At 34.9% G+C, this 22,356-nt stretch overlaps 1 long non-coding RNA gene across 3 annotated transcripts; it reads right to left on the bottom strand.

Annotated features, from left to right (window-relative positions):
- Positions 1-897: 897 nt before the first annotated feature.
- On the bottom strand, positions 898-21,652 carry LOC115918173. Of its 3 annotated transcripts, none has more exons than XR_004064382.1 (5): positions 21,431-21,652; positions 16,151-16,354; positions 3,574-3,687; positions 2,479-2,609; positions 898-1,125 (listed from the first exon to the last, which is right to left on the bottom strand). It is a non-coding gene; the product is annotated as an uncharacterized LOC115918173 (long non-coding RNA). The 3 variants fall into 3 exon arrangements; XR_972917.2 differs by lacking the exon at positions 21,431-21,652 and adding an exon at positions 20,435-20,473; XR_004064383.1 differs by lacking the exons at positions 16,151-16,354; positions 21,431-21,652 and adding an exon at positions 20,435-20,471.
- Positions 21,653-22,356: the final 704 nt, after the last annotated feature.

Raw genomic sequence — 22,356 nt, 5'->3', positions numbered from 1 at the left:
ATTTGCACGCATGTCAAGTGAAGTGTAAAGAATAATATGATAATTTCAATTTTTTGAAAAACTCACTCATTTGCATATTTATGGTAATTTATGCAAATAAAGTCATAAAAATCACATTTTTACCCATAAATCATATATTATTCATATTTAAGCATTCTTTTTTCACTAGATATATTCATTAGACCATTCTGAATAATAATACAACAAAAAATTTGGAAGAGCCACCTTATTTCTTATGTTATCCCTTGTTTTGATAATTTCTTATGTATTTCATTGTTTTTTTAACTTATGTATTTCATTGTTTTTGTTGTTTTATTTCATCTTTTACTACAATTCAACTATTTTGACTCCCAAAACAACCACCTTAACTTTAAACAAGACCCAATAACCCATGTTTGATCTGATTTTAGGAAAAATGACTTTGCCATACGTTTTGTACACAAATCACGAAAATGAGCGATTTTCGGGCTGACATGCAAAGACAAAAGGTCACGTGACCTTGTAACCGTAGGTCCGATTTTCAAAAAAAATTATTTTAAAAGTTGCGCAAGACTCGAAAGAAAAAAGTCAGCGAGCGGCGGGGCGCCATCCATATGCGTTCCCGAGCAATCGGAAAAATTGTGGAGGGGGGGGGGGCCATAATGGCCCCCCCCCGGCCTTATTAGGGTTAAATAGTCAGGCAAGTCATAGTGAAATGTTTGGTAATGAAATGTTTTCAAAGATGTATACAAAGTGGTCAGTTGTCCTACGCATTAACGTGGCTGGTGTGCTAACTAATAAGAACCACCTTGTTTACTCTTTGTATAGAAAGGAAATTGAATTAGCTTTCACTGGAATGGCAAACAATGACGAGGAGAAGCTGCCAGGACTCATACCATTTAGCAAAGGAACGAAGAGGAAAGCTGTGCAATACTTGGCAAAATCAAAGTATAAGGCTCTTTTCCTAATCCTCCCATCCACGTCAGCAGTAGAAGCGTTGAACGGCACCAACGAAATCAAAGTGAGGAAGGAGATGGTAAAGAGGAAGGATCTGTTCCCCCAAGAACCAGAAGGCCAAATTCGACTGGACGACTTTTCCTCAGAAGATTAGAGTTGCAGCACCCACCCTTTACAGTGTTTTATAAGCTGCAATGACACAGATACAACAGAGGTTGAACATACAAAAGATTCAATTAATAACAAGATGATTTTTTTTCCCAGTGATATTGTACCGATATTACCCTAAGTTCTCCTATAGAGTGGTGAAGTGTGATGTCATAAAAAATCTATTTTTAGAATTTCTCAATTTTTTTTTTTCATTTTCCGATTGAGCATAACAAATAAAGTCCGAATGTCGAAAACCAATTGAATATATTAAGTATTGGCTGAGATATGACCATCTGAATATATAGTTGTTCTATGGGAACTCGGTGTTATACTGCTCTGGTTCATAACATTAGGAACCAGCTGAGAGCACTATAACACCGAGTTACCATAGGAAATAAATTTATTAAGATGTTCATATCTCAGCCAATACTTAACATATTCAATTGGTTTTCGACATTCGGACATTGTTTTTTATGCTCTTTTGGAAAATGAAGGGAAAATTGAGAAATTCTAAAGAAAAAATGTAATGTCACAGCTTTGGTATTCTTATAAAGTATTTCAAATAAAATATAAGAAATCTACTTACATTTCATAAGATAATTTAAGTGAAATTAAGAGAAGATAATGGTTAATATGACCTTATCAGTCGACATGGCTATAATACATACAGGCTTTATGATTTCATTATAATGCAGATTTATAATACTTGTAGTGACTTGACCTTAGAACTTTACATTTGTAAATATTATTGTCTTGTCTTTATTGTGTGGGTTGAAGTCTGGCCTTTTATTCACCTGTAACATTTTTAGAGTGCCACACATACTTTCTCTGGCAAGCACATTTTAAACATTATTTTATTGAGATTCGCAGTTATTCTGGCAAGCATATTCCACACCCTATTTGTTGGTATGTGCAACCACCCAAGGTATTGGTACATTGGTATGGCATGCATATTACACTTTCTTGTCACACCTATATTCATAACTTCTCCCGAGCTGTTATTACAGAGCACACGTCTTTTAGAGCCTAAAGTCTAAAGTCTATACCAAAGCTTATTCAGCTTCATAATAGTTTATGTCCTACTTCTTCGCTTGTTTCTATACTCGGTTCTAAGGCTTTATTACTTTATAGAGATTATGAGTTTCTTCTCACTTACTTCTTCAGCAAAGAAGCGGTATTACTTTTTTTTATAGTCTTACATATTCTTTCTATCAGTACTTTGTAATATTTGAACGACTACCTATTATTCACCTCGTGAGATAATTTGTCCCAAGTGTCTGTTTCAACAGGTGTTGCTACGAGACAAGGTAGGAAAGAAACCAGTTTCTATCTCTTTTATTTTAGGTGAACAATTCCCTAAACTTTCAAAACATGAGGCATCTTGGTGATTACCTTTTCTTTCTCCTTGATAACTAGTTCACTGGACTCTAGATCCACCAGATCAAGAATGGGAAGCATGATCATGACAGCCCTATTCCATCATAGTCCACATCGGCACAAATACTTGCCAGGGTCCCTTACATCTGTATTGTGGAGGTGTGGTACGAAAGGAAAAGTAAGAATAACACATCAGAGAGTTGCTCAAAGGTATATGAACACAACAGTAAATGAATACTCAGAGCAGACAAATGCAAATCATCATTTAAACTCAATTTCAATTGTTTAAAAAAAAATAATTCAATTGAATTGTTATCCAGCACAAATCTGTAAACTTAAGAAAAAACGATTGAGGACCTCAAAATATACGTCACAGAGTTGCCCATCTGTGTTTGATCAATTTCAGAGTAAAACAGAGACGAACTTTTATATAGATATATATATATATTATTTTCTTCCATTCAATTTGACAACATAATTATTTGACATCTGTTCAAACAATTCAATTTATACGTAGGAACATTAATTAAAGAACTTGTATTACAAGGAAGAAAGCGCGAAACCCGATAAGCAGAGCTTGTAATTGGTACGCCCGAATACACAAATAAATAATATGCATTATAAGTAGAAGAAAGGAAGAAAGGGATAGGCGGAGAGGAGGATAGAGAGCTTGGAGAAAGAGAAAAGAAGAGGACTGCAACATACAAGAAAGTATAGGTTTCTGCTGAGTTCGGGAAAGTAATAAAAAATACAAGAAATAATGATGCTCCGTAGACGCAGAAATTGTTAAGAATTTGTTCGTCCTTATGGCTTTGTCAAGTAATTTATAAATAATTGCATTTGACTTTGATTGGATGTGCACATTTTGATGAATAAACAATAACATTTTCAAAGACAAATCAAATCACTTCTTGACAAAGCCCTAAGGGTGAAAATTTGTGAAACAATTTCTTCGTCTACGGAGCTTCATTATTTCTGGTACTTGTGTATAGCATATATAAATATTAGAGCTAGAGTTGGGGTAATACAACAGATTGTATGATGTCCTGTTAATGTACTATTTAGAGTTATATATAGATGTTGACAAAATAAATAGAGAATGAAAACCACCTTTTTAATACTCCATTTCACTTTCAGGCCATCAACTCAATGTGTGAATGACACAAAGTGTGAACACTGCTCGAAGGAACGTAGACAAACTCACTCAGGATAATGACATCATTTCTGAATGGTGTAAGACAATTCAGGTAATAAAGAAGTTACAAATGCATCCCCCCAAAATGGTTTTAAAAAACACTATATTCAATACTTGGGGGGGGGGGGGAATATTCAAGATTATAAAAATCTGGTTACTTTATCACATTGTAATACGTGCCATCAAGTTTTAAGTGCACACACATAATGGTTCCTGAAATACAAAGAAAGCCAGACAGAAAAACAGGTTTCTGGGAAAATACCTTACCTTCAATACCTTTTCCTTGGCAAGGCTCCAAAAGATGTTTTTATTGAAAAGTATTTCCCAACGCTTACGGATTTTTTTCTTTTCCTTTCTTTTTCTTCTTCAGAGAGAGGGTCAACGAGAGGAGGCTGGCCCAAATACACAACGTTAGTTCTGATATAAAAAAATCTCTTGTGTATATATTATTATTACAGCACAATGTTTGCAGAATATATATTAATTATTATGAGAAAGTTATCTTTGATAGTATCCATATATAAGTCAGAAAATCTTTATATATATAAAAGACCTAAGACTATAAAGATAATGCATTGTCTTGTCATATTTTATTGGAATTGCCATAAAATAATCGTTACCAATGTAAGCAACATCACACACATGTTTCTTTCTAATTCTACATGGTTTGAGTTGATCGAGAATTTTGGAGGAAAATCTGTGATTTTTACCTCTTTCAAAAATCTCATTTGATGCTACCATTTGTTAGTCTACAACTACTATCTGCTTTGAACTGAAATCAGGAACGTCATCATGTCCCCAAAAAGTGCACGTCAACGGCAAAAAAAGAAGCAAGGATCTTCAAAATTGATCATTGTTTGAACTGGGATATATCGAAAATTGTCTCCAAGCTATCTAGATCCATATCATGTATGAAAAAAATTAGATATTGAAAATAATATCGCTAGTGACATTCGTTTGTCTCGCAATGTATAAAATATTGAATATTATATGATATTGTTATATGATAGTTTGATATTATCACATATTGACTACGGTATTGTTTTGTGGGGCTGTTCAGCAAAGTGTCATTTTGATAAAAGTTACAAAAGCTTCAGAATCTTTATGCCCGTTTGATACTAAATGTTGATATGTTGACACATCGTAGTACATTATTATCCTGTTTAGAATCTTGTTGAGCGAGTGCAATACCTATGTAGAATATGGATGTTTAAGGTGATAAATAATAAAAATGTCGAAATATATTTATGTCCTATCGAACGATAAACGTTTATACTAGGTATGTGACTACCTGTCCTCTATACATTGAAAAACCCAGAACCGATTACTTCAAAAGATCTTTCTGTTACCACGGCTCCGTTATATGAAATGCATTACCCCCTTCTTTACATTTAATAAACTCACTCATTTAAAAAAAAACACTACAAACTCCTTTCCCTCACGAAATTTACAAGTTATTTAACATACATTTTGTTTAATTTATTTACTCATTATAAGTTATGAATGTTTTTATGTTTTGTAAATGTGTTTTTGATCATGTTGATACAGTTTTTTTTATCATGTTGAGCAGTGTTCTATAACTGCAAGGGCAACCCTGTCGAAATAAAACGACAAATAAAAATAAAATGTTTGCTGAGCATTGCGCTTAAGCAATGTCATCCATGTAAATTAAAGGCAATTTCGTCAGTGGATTCAGACATATTCTTGGACAACAGTACTGTCCCATTTGTCATGAGAAAAAAATATCATAAATTTCTGTGTTTCTCATAAGTGCCTTCTCCCTTGGGGCACAACTCAAAATATATTATAAATAGCATATCATTTTCATAAAATTAATTTTATAATATAATAAGTCCTCCTTCTTTTAGACGTATGACGGATGAGAGCACGACAAAGGCGAAAGACTTGCCCACAAAATCATTCCTCCCGAGTCATAGGAGTAGGGTGGAGTGCATTCTCTAGAATTTTAGATGCCACCATGGAAGAGTTTGCTGATCATACACCAACTGATCACATCCCACATAAGTACTCTGCAGAAAGTGCACAAAAAAGTCAATATGTAAGTAAGATCATTGCGTACGCGCCTGTATCCATACATTAATAAGCCCTTCATAATGTATTGTAGTTTGTAGGTTTATTTGTAATTTTTTGTTTTGTGAAATATGTAATTGTTTTTGGTTGTTATAGCGCTCAGAGACTTCGATGGTAGGCGCTTTATAAGCACCGTTTTTAATATTTATTATTATTTCACCAGGTACTTTGTTTCATATTCATGCCAAATTTACAGTTTAGTTTTTTATTTATTCTAGTATGCAGTGTATATAATTGTAGTGTATACTTGTAGTGTACTAATATAAACATATACCTTGCTGTTTTTAAGGCCAACATTGGGATAGTCGAGCAAAATCCTTCCACTGCAGGTGGTACAATGAAAATCCTGACGGAAATATCGAAGTATGTCCCTGAGGGGTTTCAAGTCCCAATCCATGGGGACCAGAAAACTGTGGAACTGGTGTACACAGCAAAAATTGCGGGAAGTACAGCAGAAATTCCCAAACATCGGCTCCGGGAGTTTCAACCGGTTCCGCAGGAATTCCATTTCAGGTCATTAGTCATGAAGGTATGTGTAAATAGCCGATGAAAACATAATTAATTTAAAAAAAGGGGTCTACTTATGTATATCCCCTTCCTGCTCTTCGTTTCCCATACTATCCTCACGCCACTGCTCACCCAATTTCTTTTCTGACTATTCTATTCCATCATGTCTAACACACCATCCAAGAACTGTATGTGCCCACAAAGGCAAATGAGAAAGCTACTCTTCAACACATGAAGCATCTATTCCGTCATCAAGCTGTCAACGACACTACAAGCAACTTTAACCAAACGAATTCCTTACTTTTGGTCAGTAATACACATGCACTGCCTACATGATTTTACTTCATCTTTAGAAAACCATCCAAGAACTGTATATGCCCACAAAGGCAAATGAGAGAGCTACTCTTAAACATCTGAAGCATCTATTCCGTCATCAAGCTGTGAACGACACTACAAGCAGCTTTAACCGGACGGATTCCTTCCTTTTGGTCAGCAATACCAACTGAGATCTTTGTAAATGCAATAATAATGTGGTTATCTTATAGTTGTTTAAGAGAAGATTAGTTGTGTTCTGTTAGTGCAAAAAATGAGAAAGCTACGAAAGTCTTCAATAAATGACTTTAATAAAACCATTTCAACAAGTCCAAAAACTTCGTATGGGGCTTTACACACAACACACAGCATGGACTTTACTGTCGATTAATATAATGGTAAATAATATATATATCCAATATGTTACAGATAAACCCCATTATGATTTTATGAACTACACTTTCACATGAGAATGTACTTGTAAATATCCATACATTGAAAAGCCTTTCATATATATTGTAATTTGTAGGTTTATTTGTCATTTTTTGTTTTGTTTAATATGTAATTGTTTATCATTGTATTTTGTTTGTTATAGCGCTTAGAGACTTCGATGGTAAGCGTTTTATGAGCACCGTTTTTAATATCTATTATTATTTCACCAGGTACTTTGTTTCATATTCATGCCTAATTTACAATTTTGTTTAGTATGCAGTGTATATAATATTATTGTAGTGTATACTTGTAGTGTACTAATATAAACATATAACTTGCTGTTTTTAAGGCCAACATTTGGGATAGTCGAGCAAAATCCTTCCACTGCAGGTGGTACAATGAAAATCCTGACGTAAATATCGAAGTTATCCCTGAGGGGTTTCAAGTCCCAATCCATGGGGACCAGAAAACTGTGGAACTGGTGTACACAGCAAAAGTTGCCCGAAGTACAGTAGAAATCCCCAAACATCGGCTCTAGGAGTTTCAACCGGTTCCGCAGGAATTCCATTTTAGGTCATTAGTCATGAAGGTATGTGTAAATAGCCTATGAAAACAAAATTAATTTTAAAAAAGGGTCTACTTCTGTATAGCCCCTTCCTGCTCTTCCTTTCCCATACTATCCCCACGCCACTACTCATCCAATTTCCTTTCTGACCATTCTATTCCATCACGTCTAAGACACTATCCAAGAACTGTATGTGCCCACAAAGGCAAATGAGAGAGCTACTCTTCAACACATGAAGCATCTATTCGTCATCAAGCTGTGAACGACACTACAAACAACTTTAACCAGACGGATTCCTTCCTTCTGGTCAGTAATACACATGCACTGCCTACATGATGGTACTTCATCTATAGGACACCATCCAAAAACTCTATGTTCCAACAAAGGCACATGAAAGAGCTATGAAAGTCTTCATATTAATGAATTTAATAAAACTTATCCAAAAAGATCCAAAACACACATTGTCCATTTAAAAAGTCCAATGCACCCAATCGTATGGGGCTACACACAACACACTGGGCTTCACTGTAGAATCACTGTATAGAAAATTAATATTGTTGTAAGCATATATCTATTTTCTTTTACAGATAAACCCGTCTATAATTTTATAGCCTGCAATATTAATTGACAATGTGTATGTAAATATCCATACATTAATAAGCCTTTCATATGTATTGTAATTTGTAGTTTTTTGTTTTGGTTAATATGTAATTGTTCATCATTGTATTTTGTTTGTTATAGCGCTTAGAAACTTCGGTGGTAAGCGCTTTAAGAGCACCGATTTTATTACTTATTAATATTTCACAAGATACTTTGTTTGAACATATTCCTGCCTAATTTACAGTTTTGTTACTCTGGTATGCAGTGTATATAATTGCAGTGTATATAATTGTAGTGTATAATTGTAGTGTACTAATCTAAACATATAACTTGCTATTTTTATGGCCAATATTGGTATAGTCGAGCAAAATCCTTCCACTGCAGGTGGTACATCCCTGAGGGGTTTTTAAGTCCCAATCCATAGGGACCAGAAAACTGTGGAACTGGTGTACACAGCAAAAGTTGCCGGAAGTACAGCAAAAATCCCCAAACATCGGCTCCAGGAGTTTCAACCGGTTCCGCAGGAATTCCATTTCAGGTCATTAGTCATGAAGGTATCTGTAAATAGCCTATGAAAACAAAACTTAATAAAAAAAAAGGGGTCTACTTCTGCATATCCCCTTCCTGCTCTTCCTTTCGCATACTATCCCCACGCCACTGCTCACCCAATTTCTTTTCTGACCATTCTATTCCATCATGTCTAACACACCATCCAAGAACTGTGTGTGCCCACAAAGGCAAATGAGAGAGCTACTCTTCAACATCTGAAGCATCTATTCGTCATCAAGGTGTGAACGACACTACAAACAACTTTAACCAGACGGATTCCTTCCTTCTGGTCAGTAATACACATGCACTGCCTGTATGATGTTACTTCATTTCTAGGACTCCATCCAAGAACTGTATGTGCCCACAAAGGCAAATGAGACAGCTACTATTAAACATCTAAAGCATCTATTCCGTCTTCAAGCTATGAACGACACGACAAGCAACTTTAACCAGACGAATTCCTTCCTTCTGGTCAGTAATACACATGCACTGCCTACATGATGTTACTTCATATCTAGGACACCATCCAAGAACTGTATGTGCCCAGAAAGGCAAATGAAAGAGCTATGAAAGTCTTCATATAAATGAATTTAATAAAACTTATCCAAAAAGATCCCATACACATTGTCCATTTAAAAAGTCCAATACACCCAATCGTCTGGGGCTACACACAACACACTGAGCTTTACTGTAGAAAATTAATACTATTGTAAGCATAATATCTAAAAAAATTTACAGATAAACCCCACTTTAATTTTATAACCTGCAATATCAATTGGCAATGTGCATGTAAATATCCATACATTAATAAGCCTTTCACAATGTATTGTAATTTGTAGTTTTTTGTTTTGGTTAATATGTAATTGTTCATCATTGTATTTTGTTTGTTATAGCGCTTTAAGAGCACCGATTTTATTACTTATTAATATTTCACAAGATACTTTGTTTGAACATATTCATGCTTAATTTACAGTTTTGTTACTCTGGTATGCAGTGTATATAATTGTAGTGTATAATTGTAGTGTACTAATCTAAATTTATAACTTGCTGTTTTTAAGGCCAATATTGGTATAGTCGAGCAAAATCCTTCCACTGCAGGTGGTACAATGAAAATCCTGACGGAAATATCAAAGTACGTCCCTGAGGGGTTTCAAGTCCCAATCCATGGGGACCAGAAAACTGTGGAACTGGTGTATACAGCAAAAGTTGCCCGAAGTACAGCAAAAATTCCCAAACATCGGCTCCAGGAGTTTCAACCGGTTCCGCAGGAATTCCATTTCAGGTCATTAGTCATGAAGGTATCTGTAAATAGCCTATGAAAACAAAACTTAATAAAAAACAGGGGTCTACTTCTGCATATCCCCTTCCTGCTCTTCCTTTCGCATACTATCCCCAAGCCACTGCTCACCCAATTTCCTTTCTGACCATTCTATTCCATCACGTCTAAGACACTATCCAAGAACTGTATGTGCCCACAAAGGCAAATGAGAGAGCTACTCTTCAACACCTGAAGCATCTATTCCGTCATCAAGCTGTCAACGACACTACAAGCAAGTTTAACCAGACGAATTCCTTCCTTTTGGTCAGTAATACACATGCACTGCCTACATGATTTTACTTCATCTTTAGAAAACCATCCAAGAACTGTATGTGCCCACAAAGGCAAATGAGAGAGCTACTCTTAAACATCTAAAGCATCTATTCCGTCATCAAGCTGTGAACGACACTACAAGCAGCTTTAACCGGACGGATTCCTTCCTTTTGGTCAGCAATACCAACTGAGATCTTTGTAAATGCAATAATAATGTGGTTATCTTATAGTTGTTTAAGAGAAGATTAGTTGTGTTCTGTTAGTGCAAAAAATGAGAAAGCTACGAAAGTCTTCAATAAATGACTTTAATAAAACCATTTCAACAAGTCCAAAAACATCGTATGGGGCTTTACACACAACACACAGCATGGACTTTACTGTCAATTAATATAATGGTAGATAATATATATATCCAATATGTTACAGATAAACCCCATTATGATTTTATGAACTACACTTTCACATGAGAATGTACTTGTAAATATCTATACATTGAAAAGCCTTTCATATATATTGTAATTTGTAGGTTTATTTGTCATTTTTTGTTTTGTTTAATATGTAATTGTTTATCATTGTATTTTGTTTGTTATAGCGCTTAGAGACTTCGATGGTAAGCGTTTTATGAGCACCGTTTTTAATATCTATTATTATTTCACCAGGTACTTTGTTTCATATTCATGCCTAATTTACAATTTTGTTTAGTATGCAGTGTATATAATATTATTGTAGTGTATACTTGTAGTGTACTAATATAAACATATAACTTGCTGTTTTTAAGGCCAACATTTGGGATAGTCGAGCAAAATCCTTCCACTGCAGGTGGTACAATGAAAATCCTGACGGAAATATCGAAGTTATCCCTGAGGGGTTTCAAGTCCCAATCCATGGGGACCAGAAAACTGTGGAACTGGTGTACACAGCAAAAGTTGCCCGAAGTACAGTAGAAATCCCCAAACATCGGCTCTAGGAGTTTCAACCGGTTCCGCAGGAATTCCATTTTAGGTCATTAGTCATGAATGTATGTGTAAATAGCCTATGAAAACAAAATTAATTTTAAAAAAGGGTCTACTTCTGTATAGCCCCTTCCTGCTCTTCCTTTCCCATACTATCCCCACGCCACTACTCATCCAATTTCCTTTCTGACCATTCTATTCCATCACGTCTAAGACACTATCCAAGAACTGTATGTGCCCACAAAGGCAAATGAGAGAGCTACTCTTCAACACCTGAAGCATCTATTCCGTCATCAAGCTGTCAACGACACTACAAGCAAGTTTAACCAGACGAATTCCTTCCTTTTGGTCAGTAATACACATGCACTGCCTACATGATTTTACTTCATCTTTAGAAAACCATCCAAGAACTGTATGTGCCCACAAAGGCAAATGAGAGAGCTACTCTTAAACATCTAAAGCATCTATTCCGTCATCAAGCTGTGAACGACACTACAAGCAGCTTTAACCGGACGGATTCCTTCCTTTTGGTCAGCAATACCAACTGAGATCTTTGTAAATGCAATAATAATGTGGTTATCTTATAGTTGTTTAAGAGAAGATTAGTTGTGTTCTGTTAGTGCAAAAAATGAGAAAGCTACGAAAGTCTTCAATAAATGACTTTAATAAAACCATTTCAACAAGTCCAAAAACATCGTATGGGGCTTTACACACAACACACAGCATGGACTTTACTGTCAATTAATATAATGGTAGATAATATATATATCCAATATGTTACAGATAAACCCCATTATGATTTTATGAACTACACTTTCACATGAGAATGTACTTGTAAATATCTATACATTGAAAAGCCTTTCATATATATTGTAATTTGTAGGTTTATTTGTCATTTTTTGTTTTGTTTAATATGTAATTGTTTATCATTGTATTTTGTTTGTTATAGCGCTTAGAGACTTCGATGGTAAGCGTTTTATGAGCACCGTTTTTAATATCTATTATTATTTCACCAGGTACTTTGTTTCATATTCATGCCTAATTTACAATTTTGTTTAGTATGCAGTGTATATAATATTATTGTAGTGTATACTTGTAGTGTACTAATATAAACATATAACTTGCTGTTTTTAAGGCCAACATTTGGGATAGTCGAGCAAAATCCTTCCACTGCAGGTGGTACAATGAAAATCCTGACGGAAATATCGAAGTTATCCCTGAGGGGTTTCAAGTCCCAATCCATGGGGACCAGAAAACTGTGGAACTGGTGTACACAGCAAAAGTTGCCCGAAGTACAGTAGAAATCCCCAAACATCGGCTCTAGGAGTTTCAACCGGTTCCGCAGGAATTCCATTTTAGGTCATTAGTCATGAATGTATGTGTAAATAGCCTATGAAAACAAAATTAATTTTAAAAAAGGGTCTACTTCTGTATAGCCCCTTCCTGCTCTTCCTTTCCCATACTATCCCCACGCCACTACTCATCCAATTTCCTTTCTGACCATTCTATTCCATCACGTCTAAGACACTATCCAAGAACTGTATGTGCCCACAAAGGCAAATGAGAGAGCTACTCTTCAACACCTGAAGCATCTATTCCGTCATCAAGCTGTCAACGACACTACAAGCAAGTTTAACCAGACGAATTCCTTCCTTTTGGTCAGTAATACACATGCACTGCCTACATGATTTTACTTCATCTTTAGAAAACCATCCAAGAACTGTATGTGCCCACAAAGGCAAATGAGAGAGCTACTCTTAAACATCTAAAGCATCTATTCCGTCATCAAGCTGTGAACGACACTACAAGCAGCTTTAACCGGACGGATTCCTTCCTTTTGGTCAGCAATACCAACTGAGATCTTTGTAAATGCAATAATAATGTGGTTATCTTATAGTTGTTTAAGAGAAGATTAGTTGTGTTCTGTTAGTGCAAAAAATGAGAAAGCTACGAAAGTCTTCAATAAATGACTTTAATAAAACCATTTCAACAAGTCCAAAAACATCGTATGGGGCTTTACACACAACACACAGCATGGACTTTACTGTCAATTAATATAATGGTAGATAATATATATATCCAATATGTTACAGATAAACCCCATTATGATTTTATGAACTACACTTTCACATGAGAATGTACTTGTAAATATCTATACATTGAAAAGCCTTTCATATATATTGTAATTTGTAGGTTTATTTGTCATTTTTTGTTTTGTTTAATATGTAATTGTTTATCATTGTATTTTGTTTGTTATAGCGCTTAGAGACTTCGATGGTAAGCGTTTTATGAGCACCGTTTTTAATATCTATTATTATTTCACCAGGTACTTTGTTTCATATTCATGCCTAATTTACAATTTTGTTTAGTATGCAGTGTATATAATATTATTGTAGTGTATACTTGTAGTGTACTAATATAAACATATAACTTGCTGTTTTTAAGGCCAACATTTGGGATAGTCGAGCAAAATCCTTCCACTGCAGGTGGTACAATGAAAATCCTGACGGAAATATCGAAGTTATCCCTGAGGGGTTTCAAGTCCCAATCCATGGGGACCAGAAAACTGTGGAACTGGTGTACACAGCAAAAGTTGCCCGAAGTACAGTAGAAATCCCCAAACATCGGCTCTAGGAGTTTCAACCGGTTCCGCAGGAATTCCATTTTAGGTCATTAGTCATGAATGTATGTGTAAATAGCCTATGAAAACAAAATTAATTTAAAAAAAGGGTCTACTTCTGTATAGCCCCTTCCTGCTCTTCCTTTCCCATACTATCCCCACGCCACTACTCATCCAATTTCCTTTCTGACCATTCTATTCCATCACGTCTAAGACACTATCCAAGAACTGTATGTGCCCACAAAGGCAAATGAGAGAGCTACTCTTCAACACATGAAGCATCTATTCGTCATCAAGCTGTGAACGACACTACAAACAACTTTAACCAGACGGATTCCTTCCTTCTGGTCAGTAATACACGTGCACTGCCTACATGATGGTACTTCATCTATAGGACACCATCCAAAAACTCTATGTTCCAACAAAGGCACATGAAAGAGCTATGAAAGTCTTCATATTAATGAATTTAATAAAACTTATCCAAAAAGATCCAAAACACACATTGTCCATTTAAAAAGTCCAATGCACCCAATCGTATGGGGCTACACACAACACACTGGGCTTCACTGTAGAATCACTGTATAGAAAATTAATATTGTTGTAAGCATATATCTATTTTCTTTTACAGATAAACCCGTCTATAATTTTATAACCTGCAATATTAATTGACAATGTGTATGTAAATATCCATACATTAATAAGCCTTTCATATGTATTGTAATTTGTAGTTTTTTGTTTTGGTTAATATGTAATTGTTCATCATTGTATTTTGTTTGTTATAGCGCTTAGAAACTTCGGTGGTAAGCGCTTTAAGAGCACCGATTTTATTACTTATTAATATTTCACAAGATACTTTGTTTGAACATATTCCTGCCTAATTTACAGTTTTGTTACTCTGGTATGCAGTGTATATAATTGCAGTGTATATAATTGTAGTGTATAATTGTAGTGTACTAATCTAAACATATAACTTGCTATTTTTATGGCCAATATTGGTATAGTCGAGCAAAATCCTTCCACTGCAGGTGGTACATCCCTGAGGGGTTTTTAAGTCCCAATCCATAGGGACCAGAAAACTGTGGAACTGGTGTACACAGCAAAAGTTGCCGGAAGTACAGCAAAAATCCCCAAACATCGGCTCCAGGAGTTTCAACCGGTTCCGCAGGAATTCCATTTCAGGTCATAGGTCATGAAGGTATCTGTAAATAGCCTATGAAAACAAAACTTAATAAAAAACAGGGGTCTACTTCTGCATATCCCCTTCCTGCTCTTCCTTTCGCATACTATCCCCACGCCACTGCTCACCCAATTTCCTTTCTGACCATGCTATTCCATCACGTCTAAGACACTATCCAAGAACTGTATGTGCCCACAAAGGCAAATGAGAGAGCTACTCTTCAACACCTGAAGCATCTATTCCGTCATCAAGCTTTTAACGACACTACAAGCAAGTTTAACCAGACGAATTCCTTCCTTTTGGTCAGTAATACACATGCACTGCCTACATGATGTTACTTCATCTCTAGGACGCCATCCAAGAACTGTATGTGCCCACAAAGGCAAATGAGAGAGCTACTCTTAAACACCTGAAGCACCTTTTCCGTCATCAAGCTGTGAACGACACTAAAAGCAACTTTAAACAGACGGATTCCTTGTAAGATCTTTGTACAGTCAATATTGTGTGGTTATCTAATAGTTGTTTAAGTGCAGATAAGTTGTGTTTTGTTATTGCAAGAAAATGAGAACGCTACGAAATTCTTCATCAAATGACTTTAATAAAACTTATCCCAAAAATATCCCATATACATTGTCCATTTCAATAACTCCAATAACGTCTTCTTGGGCTTTACACACAACACACTGCATGGGCTTTACTGTCGATTAATAGAATGGTAAATATATATCCAATTTGTTACAGATAAACTCCATTATGATTTTATGAACTACAATTTCACATTAGAATGTACTTGTAAATATCCATACATTAAAAAGCCTTTGATATATAATGTAATTTGTAGGTTTATTTGTAATTTTTTGTTTTGGTTTATGTAATTGTTTATCATTGTATTTTGTTTTTTTATAGCGCCTATAGCCTTCAGTGGTAAGCGCTTTATAATCACCGTTTTTAATATGTATTATTAGTTTACCAGGTACCTTGTTTCATAGTCATGTCTAATTTACAGTTTTGTTTAGTCTGGTGTGCAGTGTATTGAGTGCATTTTTTTAATTGTAGTGTATAATTGTAGTGTACTAATCTAATCATATAACTTACATTTTTAAGGCCAATCTCCATGTGCTTCCCTGAGAGATTTCAAGTCCATATTCATTGGTACCAGAAAACTGTGGAACTGGTCTCCCGACTGCAAATTTGCCAAGAGTATGGCAGAAGTCACAAAACATCGACTCAAGTTTCAGCCAGTTCCATTGGAATTCCATTTCAGGATCGACATTAGTCATGAAGGTATGTGTGAATAGCCTGAAGAGAAGAAACAAAATTAGTGAAAAAGATAAAAATAGTCCACTTCAATATATCACCTTCCTGCACTTCCTTTTCTATACTATCCCTTTCTCATCCCACTGTTCACTTAATTTCTTTTCTGACCATTTCTAATTCATGTCTAGGACACCATCCATGAACATGTTATGCCCACAAAGGCAAATGAGAGAGGTACGCTGTGAACGACATAACACTACAAGCAGGCCCGACAGTGCTTACCCTCAAGGACGCATCGTACGTTGCAACAATACATCAAAACTACTTTGAGTTTTTATCCAGTCAGATTTGAAATGGAATACGCATGTTGAGTATATGGTCAAACGTGCAAATAGTCGTTTGTATGTTCGTCGCACCTTGAAGCATCACAGTCTTACAGTTCAGGACCTTATTGTTGTTTATACCAGTTTCATGATACCAGTTGTCGAATATGCTGTACCTGTTAGGAGGTCTCACAAAGCAACAAGTTAAAATCATCAAACAGGTACAAAAGCGTGCCCTTAATTAGAATCATTTTTGGTGCAGAATATATTATTCGTACAAGAGTGATAACTCCAGTCAAAACTCTCAATAGCAGAAGATCTGACTTTTGCTAACTACAAAATACTAAGAGCAGCCAGAGAAGCAAGTAACGTCACTGCAGCTTGGTCGCAAGACGGACGAATTTTCGTAGCCCTACCAGCAAGTGATGGAAAGACTGCTAAGAAGCTTATTACGTCCTTCAAAGATCTGACATATTTTTTGAAACAATGATTAGATAAACATCTCTCGAACATCCAACGATGTTGACTAGTCATAGTTTTCTTACTTCATCCAGGGAGGTGTATTGATTCAACGAACAACAAACTCATATTTTTTTGAATACTTTTAATTGTTGTTAAGAACATAAATAATAAGGGTATCTAATAATTCACTCATGGTTGAGATCCCAACAAAACACAATAGTGATGGGTGATTTCAATTGCAACATCAGGGGCGGAACTAGCATTTTGCTAGGGGGGGGTGGCCCAGTGGAGGATCCAGGATTTTCCAAGACGGGGGGGGGGGGCGAAATTTGAAAATCGCGCCGACCAATAATTTGCTCAGTGTAGGGGGGGGGGGGGGGTAGTGAGCACTAAATTTATTCTTTCATTTTGCCCCCCCCCCCCCCGGAATTTTGAAAAAGTGCCCACCAATATTCTATTCCCACCAACCCCCTAACCCCCCTAGATCCGCCCCTGAACATGCTTACTGAAAACAACCTTTTTAGACAAAGTTAAAGAAATATTCGATATATATATATATATGATATGTCGCAGCTGATACAATGTCCTACTCGTATAACCCCATTTAGCAGTACTTTAATCGACCTTGTTTTGGTTTCAAACTGTTAATGTGACCATACACTTGTGTATGTTATACCACTAAAACCTTTAAGTATCACAACTGTTCCTGTAATATAAAGTACATTCAGGTCATATAAAATTTTAATGAAGAACTGTTTTTTCGAGACTTATGAAATACCGATTGGAATAGTTTAAACAGTGATAGTATCGATGAGTTCTGGGAAAGTTTTAAGAATTGTTTTAATCGCGTATGTGATTAACATGCGCCAATAGCATCAGTGAGAAGGAAGTCAAGAGGAGCACCTTGGATAAAAGAAGAATATCTTGAAATTTCAAGAACACGTCATTTTAACAAAAGAAAATTTGATGTTACGAAAAGTAACAGTTTTTAGAATGAATTTAGAAAGTACAGAAACAGAGCTAACAATCTAAATTAAAAAAATGAAAAGAAATACTATAACGACACTTTGGCTAAAACAAGTAACGATATGAGCAAAACTTGGAAAGGTTATAAAGAGTTGAAAACTTTTATTTTGACATGTTTTGTTCTTAGGCTGAATTGAAATATAGTGATATGTTTAAAGTAACAGATATTGAAAATGAAATGATTTGGTATAGTAGCAATATTAAAAATAGGAATGAGTTATTGTATTTTCCAAACTGAATAAAAATCAATATTCTTAAATTGAAACAAGTTTTATTAAACATTATCTGGAAAGAAGTTGATTATATTTGTATTAATTTTCAAGAAAATGAATTACTGTCCGCCTTTAAAGGTACTATGTCCCTTTTGCAGCCAACATCAAATTCTGTAGAACTTTGCAGGAATTATGAATATGTCATGTATGTCCTATCTGTGGAATTTAAACGTTAGCAGTGTCCTCATATTCAAATTATGCAAGGAAACCCGTTTACTTGCTAGACTTCACTGTCAGACACTATTGAGTGACCGACTGGCTTTTTTCTTCTTTGGTAATAACATACATGAAAAGAGTTAATTGTAAAGGGTACATTAGCATTTGTCTACATCAATAACCCACTTCTTGTGATGGCCAAGATTAAACTGATTGAATCTTTGCGCAGCATAAAACGTATGACCATTCGGTACAATTGTGTGAAAATCAAGACTATTACTTTTGGGCTCTATAGCCCTAAAGTCGATTTGACAACTAATAGTCGTTATTTTCCCACTTGAAGACATTTTCAAGCCCCACCTTTTTATAGGGAAGTTCTAAATTAGTATTATCTTTCAAATGCAGTTGGAATTTAACTTTTTCATTTGTTGGGCCTGCAAATGGGACATAGTACCTTTAAATTGGCAAAGTTAAAAAGTGTATTCCTGAATATTTGGTTGCAAAAGTTACGTAATAGGATACAATATATCAATAGTCCACCGTCTGCAGTGGAATCCAGAACAATAGAAATGGTAACATATGTGACTCCATTATTGTAGCGGGCATGCTGGCCAAACACTATTATAAATTGATGTTAGAAGAAAAAAAAAGGATCTGCATGCAGTGCATTTATTTTTAGAACGCTTTTTTCATTTACCTAATGGGTTTAAATGGAAGACGATGCTTCAATATAAATTTTACTTTGTAAATGACAACAGAATTATAAAGCAGTTTAATTTTAAATTTATTCATAGAATATTACCCAGTAAAGACAATTTATGTAAAAGAACGATTAAAATAATAATCTATGTGATATCTGTAAGATCCCAGATACAACTACTCACCTTCTTCTGGCTAGTAAGAAGGTTACGCTTTTTTGGAAGATTGTATCCAAATTAGTCGATACTATGTTTAATTCAGAATCTTTTTGAAGGAAAAAATTCTTTTAAAAGGTCATGAAATAGAAACGAGAGCAATGAATCTTTTAAACTTTGCTCAGTTTATTATCTAAAGAAACTATATAGTAGAGATTTTTTTTAAAGTGAAAAGCACAGGATACATGCTGTATATTTCATAATAGAATTAAAGGTAGAAATTCGCACCTATCTTGATAAAAGAAATTCGATAAAACGAAGTTTTTAAAAAATGTTTTCATTATTTTAGTTAGTGATTATGTCACATTAGTTTCATGTTTTGTACTTTATATGATATGTTAAAATTGCATGAATTCTGTATATAAACGCTGTTGTAAATAGATGTTATGTTAATAAAGTCCCTCGAAAGAGGATAAATAAAAGAAATAAATAAAGAGTTGATCCCAAGAAACAAATGCAGAAACAGTTTTGACGGATAAATTAATAAAAATCAAGAAGACTTGGCAAATGCATTCAATAACGCAGTCCATGATATATATAAAATGGTTCCTCCGGTTGAGGACGTGGATCTGTATAGCGCGAGTACATTTAAAGAAGATTTTTTTTTCAAAACTTTTTTCAAGAATGATTATAAAATGTTAATTTTGATTAATATGCTTGCAAATCTAAATATCATATTTTTTCTTTTCTCTAATCAATTTTTTTCCTTTAATGACAACTTTCAGAATTGAAATTCTAAATTAGCTGAGATAATAATAATATAATAATAATGATAATAATAATAATAATAAAAATGATGATGATGAATCTTTTTTTTTTAATTCCACTGATCTAGCTGTCTGTATTTTATTCGCTCTCATTAAAACCAACTGAATACTAGTATGGGCTTCCCATTTTATCAGTGGAATTTTGTTGAAACAAGTTATTTATCATCATCATCATCATAACAATAATAATATAAGATCATACCGTTTATGCAAGGAGTTTGATGAGCTGGAGTCCCAACCGTTTTTTAAGGTTGCATTATAGAATCTACAGGTGTGCTGTTTACCGTTGATGTCCGAGGTTCGAAGCCGCCAGTATCATCGAAAAGCTTGATTAGTGATTTTGTTCACGAAGAAATATCGTTAATATTTCACTTTTTATTTGAACTAACAAGGGTAAAATCGAACAGATGATAAAATATGAATACAAAAACCTAATTGTATCAAGGAATTTGCTCACGTTGTATAATAGCAGTTTTAATTTGTGAACAAAAGTAAAACAAAATGTACAATCCTAAAACCTGCCATTTGACACTTTGCCGATTACTTCCGGCTCACGAAAATACAAAATGAATTTGCTCATGTACAGTTCTTTATGTACTATGTCAGATTAGTGCCCACACCTGCCCAGTCAAGTAATTTTGATTAATGTTTCAGGAAATTTTGGTCCATTTCCTTTCGCTTTGCCTCCTGTAAAGGTAAGCACTGTGTACTGCTCGTATTATCAGACGAGTGGTAGCGAAAAGTAATTATCATTACAAAAGCATATTTCCCTTTGAAAGTGGCCCGTTAGATTGCAGCTAGACAGGAATCGTCTGTCTACGTATCTGCAAGGAAGACGTAGTTAAGCACATGCTTGACATATTTTCTCCTGGTGACATCGAAGATGGTACAAATTAAAAGGAATGAGCTAGATATGATTCTATCTCTTAAAACTCCTTGGTTAATGTATCAAAGGTGTAAAAGCACTGAGATTGTTAGCGCTTATTTGCATATATATGATTATAATAATCATATAAAGCATGCCTACCCAGTAAACGTGCAAAATGCGATATTATGTCCTAAATGTGCACAACATAGCACAACAAGTTCACAAATTAAACCATCTGCTAGTTTCTTATCTTCATATTCCGTATGGATAAACAAGTACAAAATGAGTAATAAATTTCCTCTCTAAAAATAAGAAAACAAATTGACTTACTGCTGGCAAAACTTGCTGACACTTAAAGGGATAACAGGTGTGGCTACCCGGAGTCACCCCAGCTCGTGAAACAGAGGTCCTCTCAGTGTGAGAGCTGGCTGCAGACTGATTCCAAACTGTATGACTGAACCAGCCCAGTCCAGAACATATAGGAATTTAGCACCTGGGTGCATGCCTAGCATTGCAGTAAGAAAAGAACTAGGGCTACAGAACACCTCAAAAGGGATAACTTATTATCATAACAAAGACTGCCCTGGCTTAGGCTATAAAAACAGACCCTAGAACATGGTAAATGATCGAGATTGTGACAATGATGATGATGACATTAGTGAAAATGATAATAATAATAATAATAATACTTATTATAATAATAATAATAATGATAGTAATAAGACTATATAGCAATTATAATAATGCAATACATTATTGATAATTGTCCAAACTTATCGTCATCCACGTCATTTGGTATACATTTCCGATGGATGACTATATCTTTGATTGTTAATAGTTTTGTTTTTGTTTTCTATAAACTCAAAAATTATATTATTGAATTTTTGTATGAGTGTATATGTATTGTAATACCATGTACCACGACGAATTTCCATTGTTGAATGGATCATGAATATGGACCTTATGAACCTCATGATAACAATTTCAATTATGTTTCTAATGCTCCTATCATCTCCAATAATTCTATAATCTCCAATACAGAAAAGCCTAGAGAATTGATTGAATGCACAAATGTGGTATGTGGGAGCTAGGGCCACTGGTTTCATAAGTCATGTGTAAACACGACAGAGGCGAAATGAGAAAGCTCTTGCTCAGGCCAGTCTACCTTCTGCCTTTAGCTTTGTAGGAATTGAATTTGGCGCACTGCATTTCTATAATACTGTTGATTGAATAAATTGAATAAATTCATAAATTCC

This window comes from Strongylocentrotus purpuratus, unplaced genomic scaffold (assembly GCF_000002235.5).
Source record: "Strongylocentrotus purpuratus isolate Spur 01 unplaced genomic scaffold, Spur_5.0 spur5_scaffold_16, whole genome shotgun sequence".
Classification (NCBI taxonomy): Eukaryota; Metazoa; Echinodermata; class Echinoidea; order Camarodonta; family Strongylocentrotidae; genus Strongylocentrotus; species Strongylocentrotus purpuratus.
The sequence above is the reverse complement of the archived record's forward strand: the minus strand, read 5'-3'. Positions and strand labels throughout refer to the sequence as shown.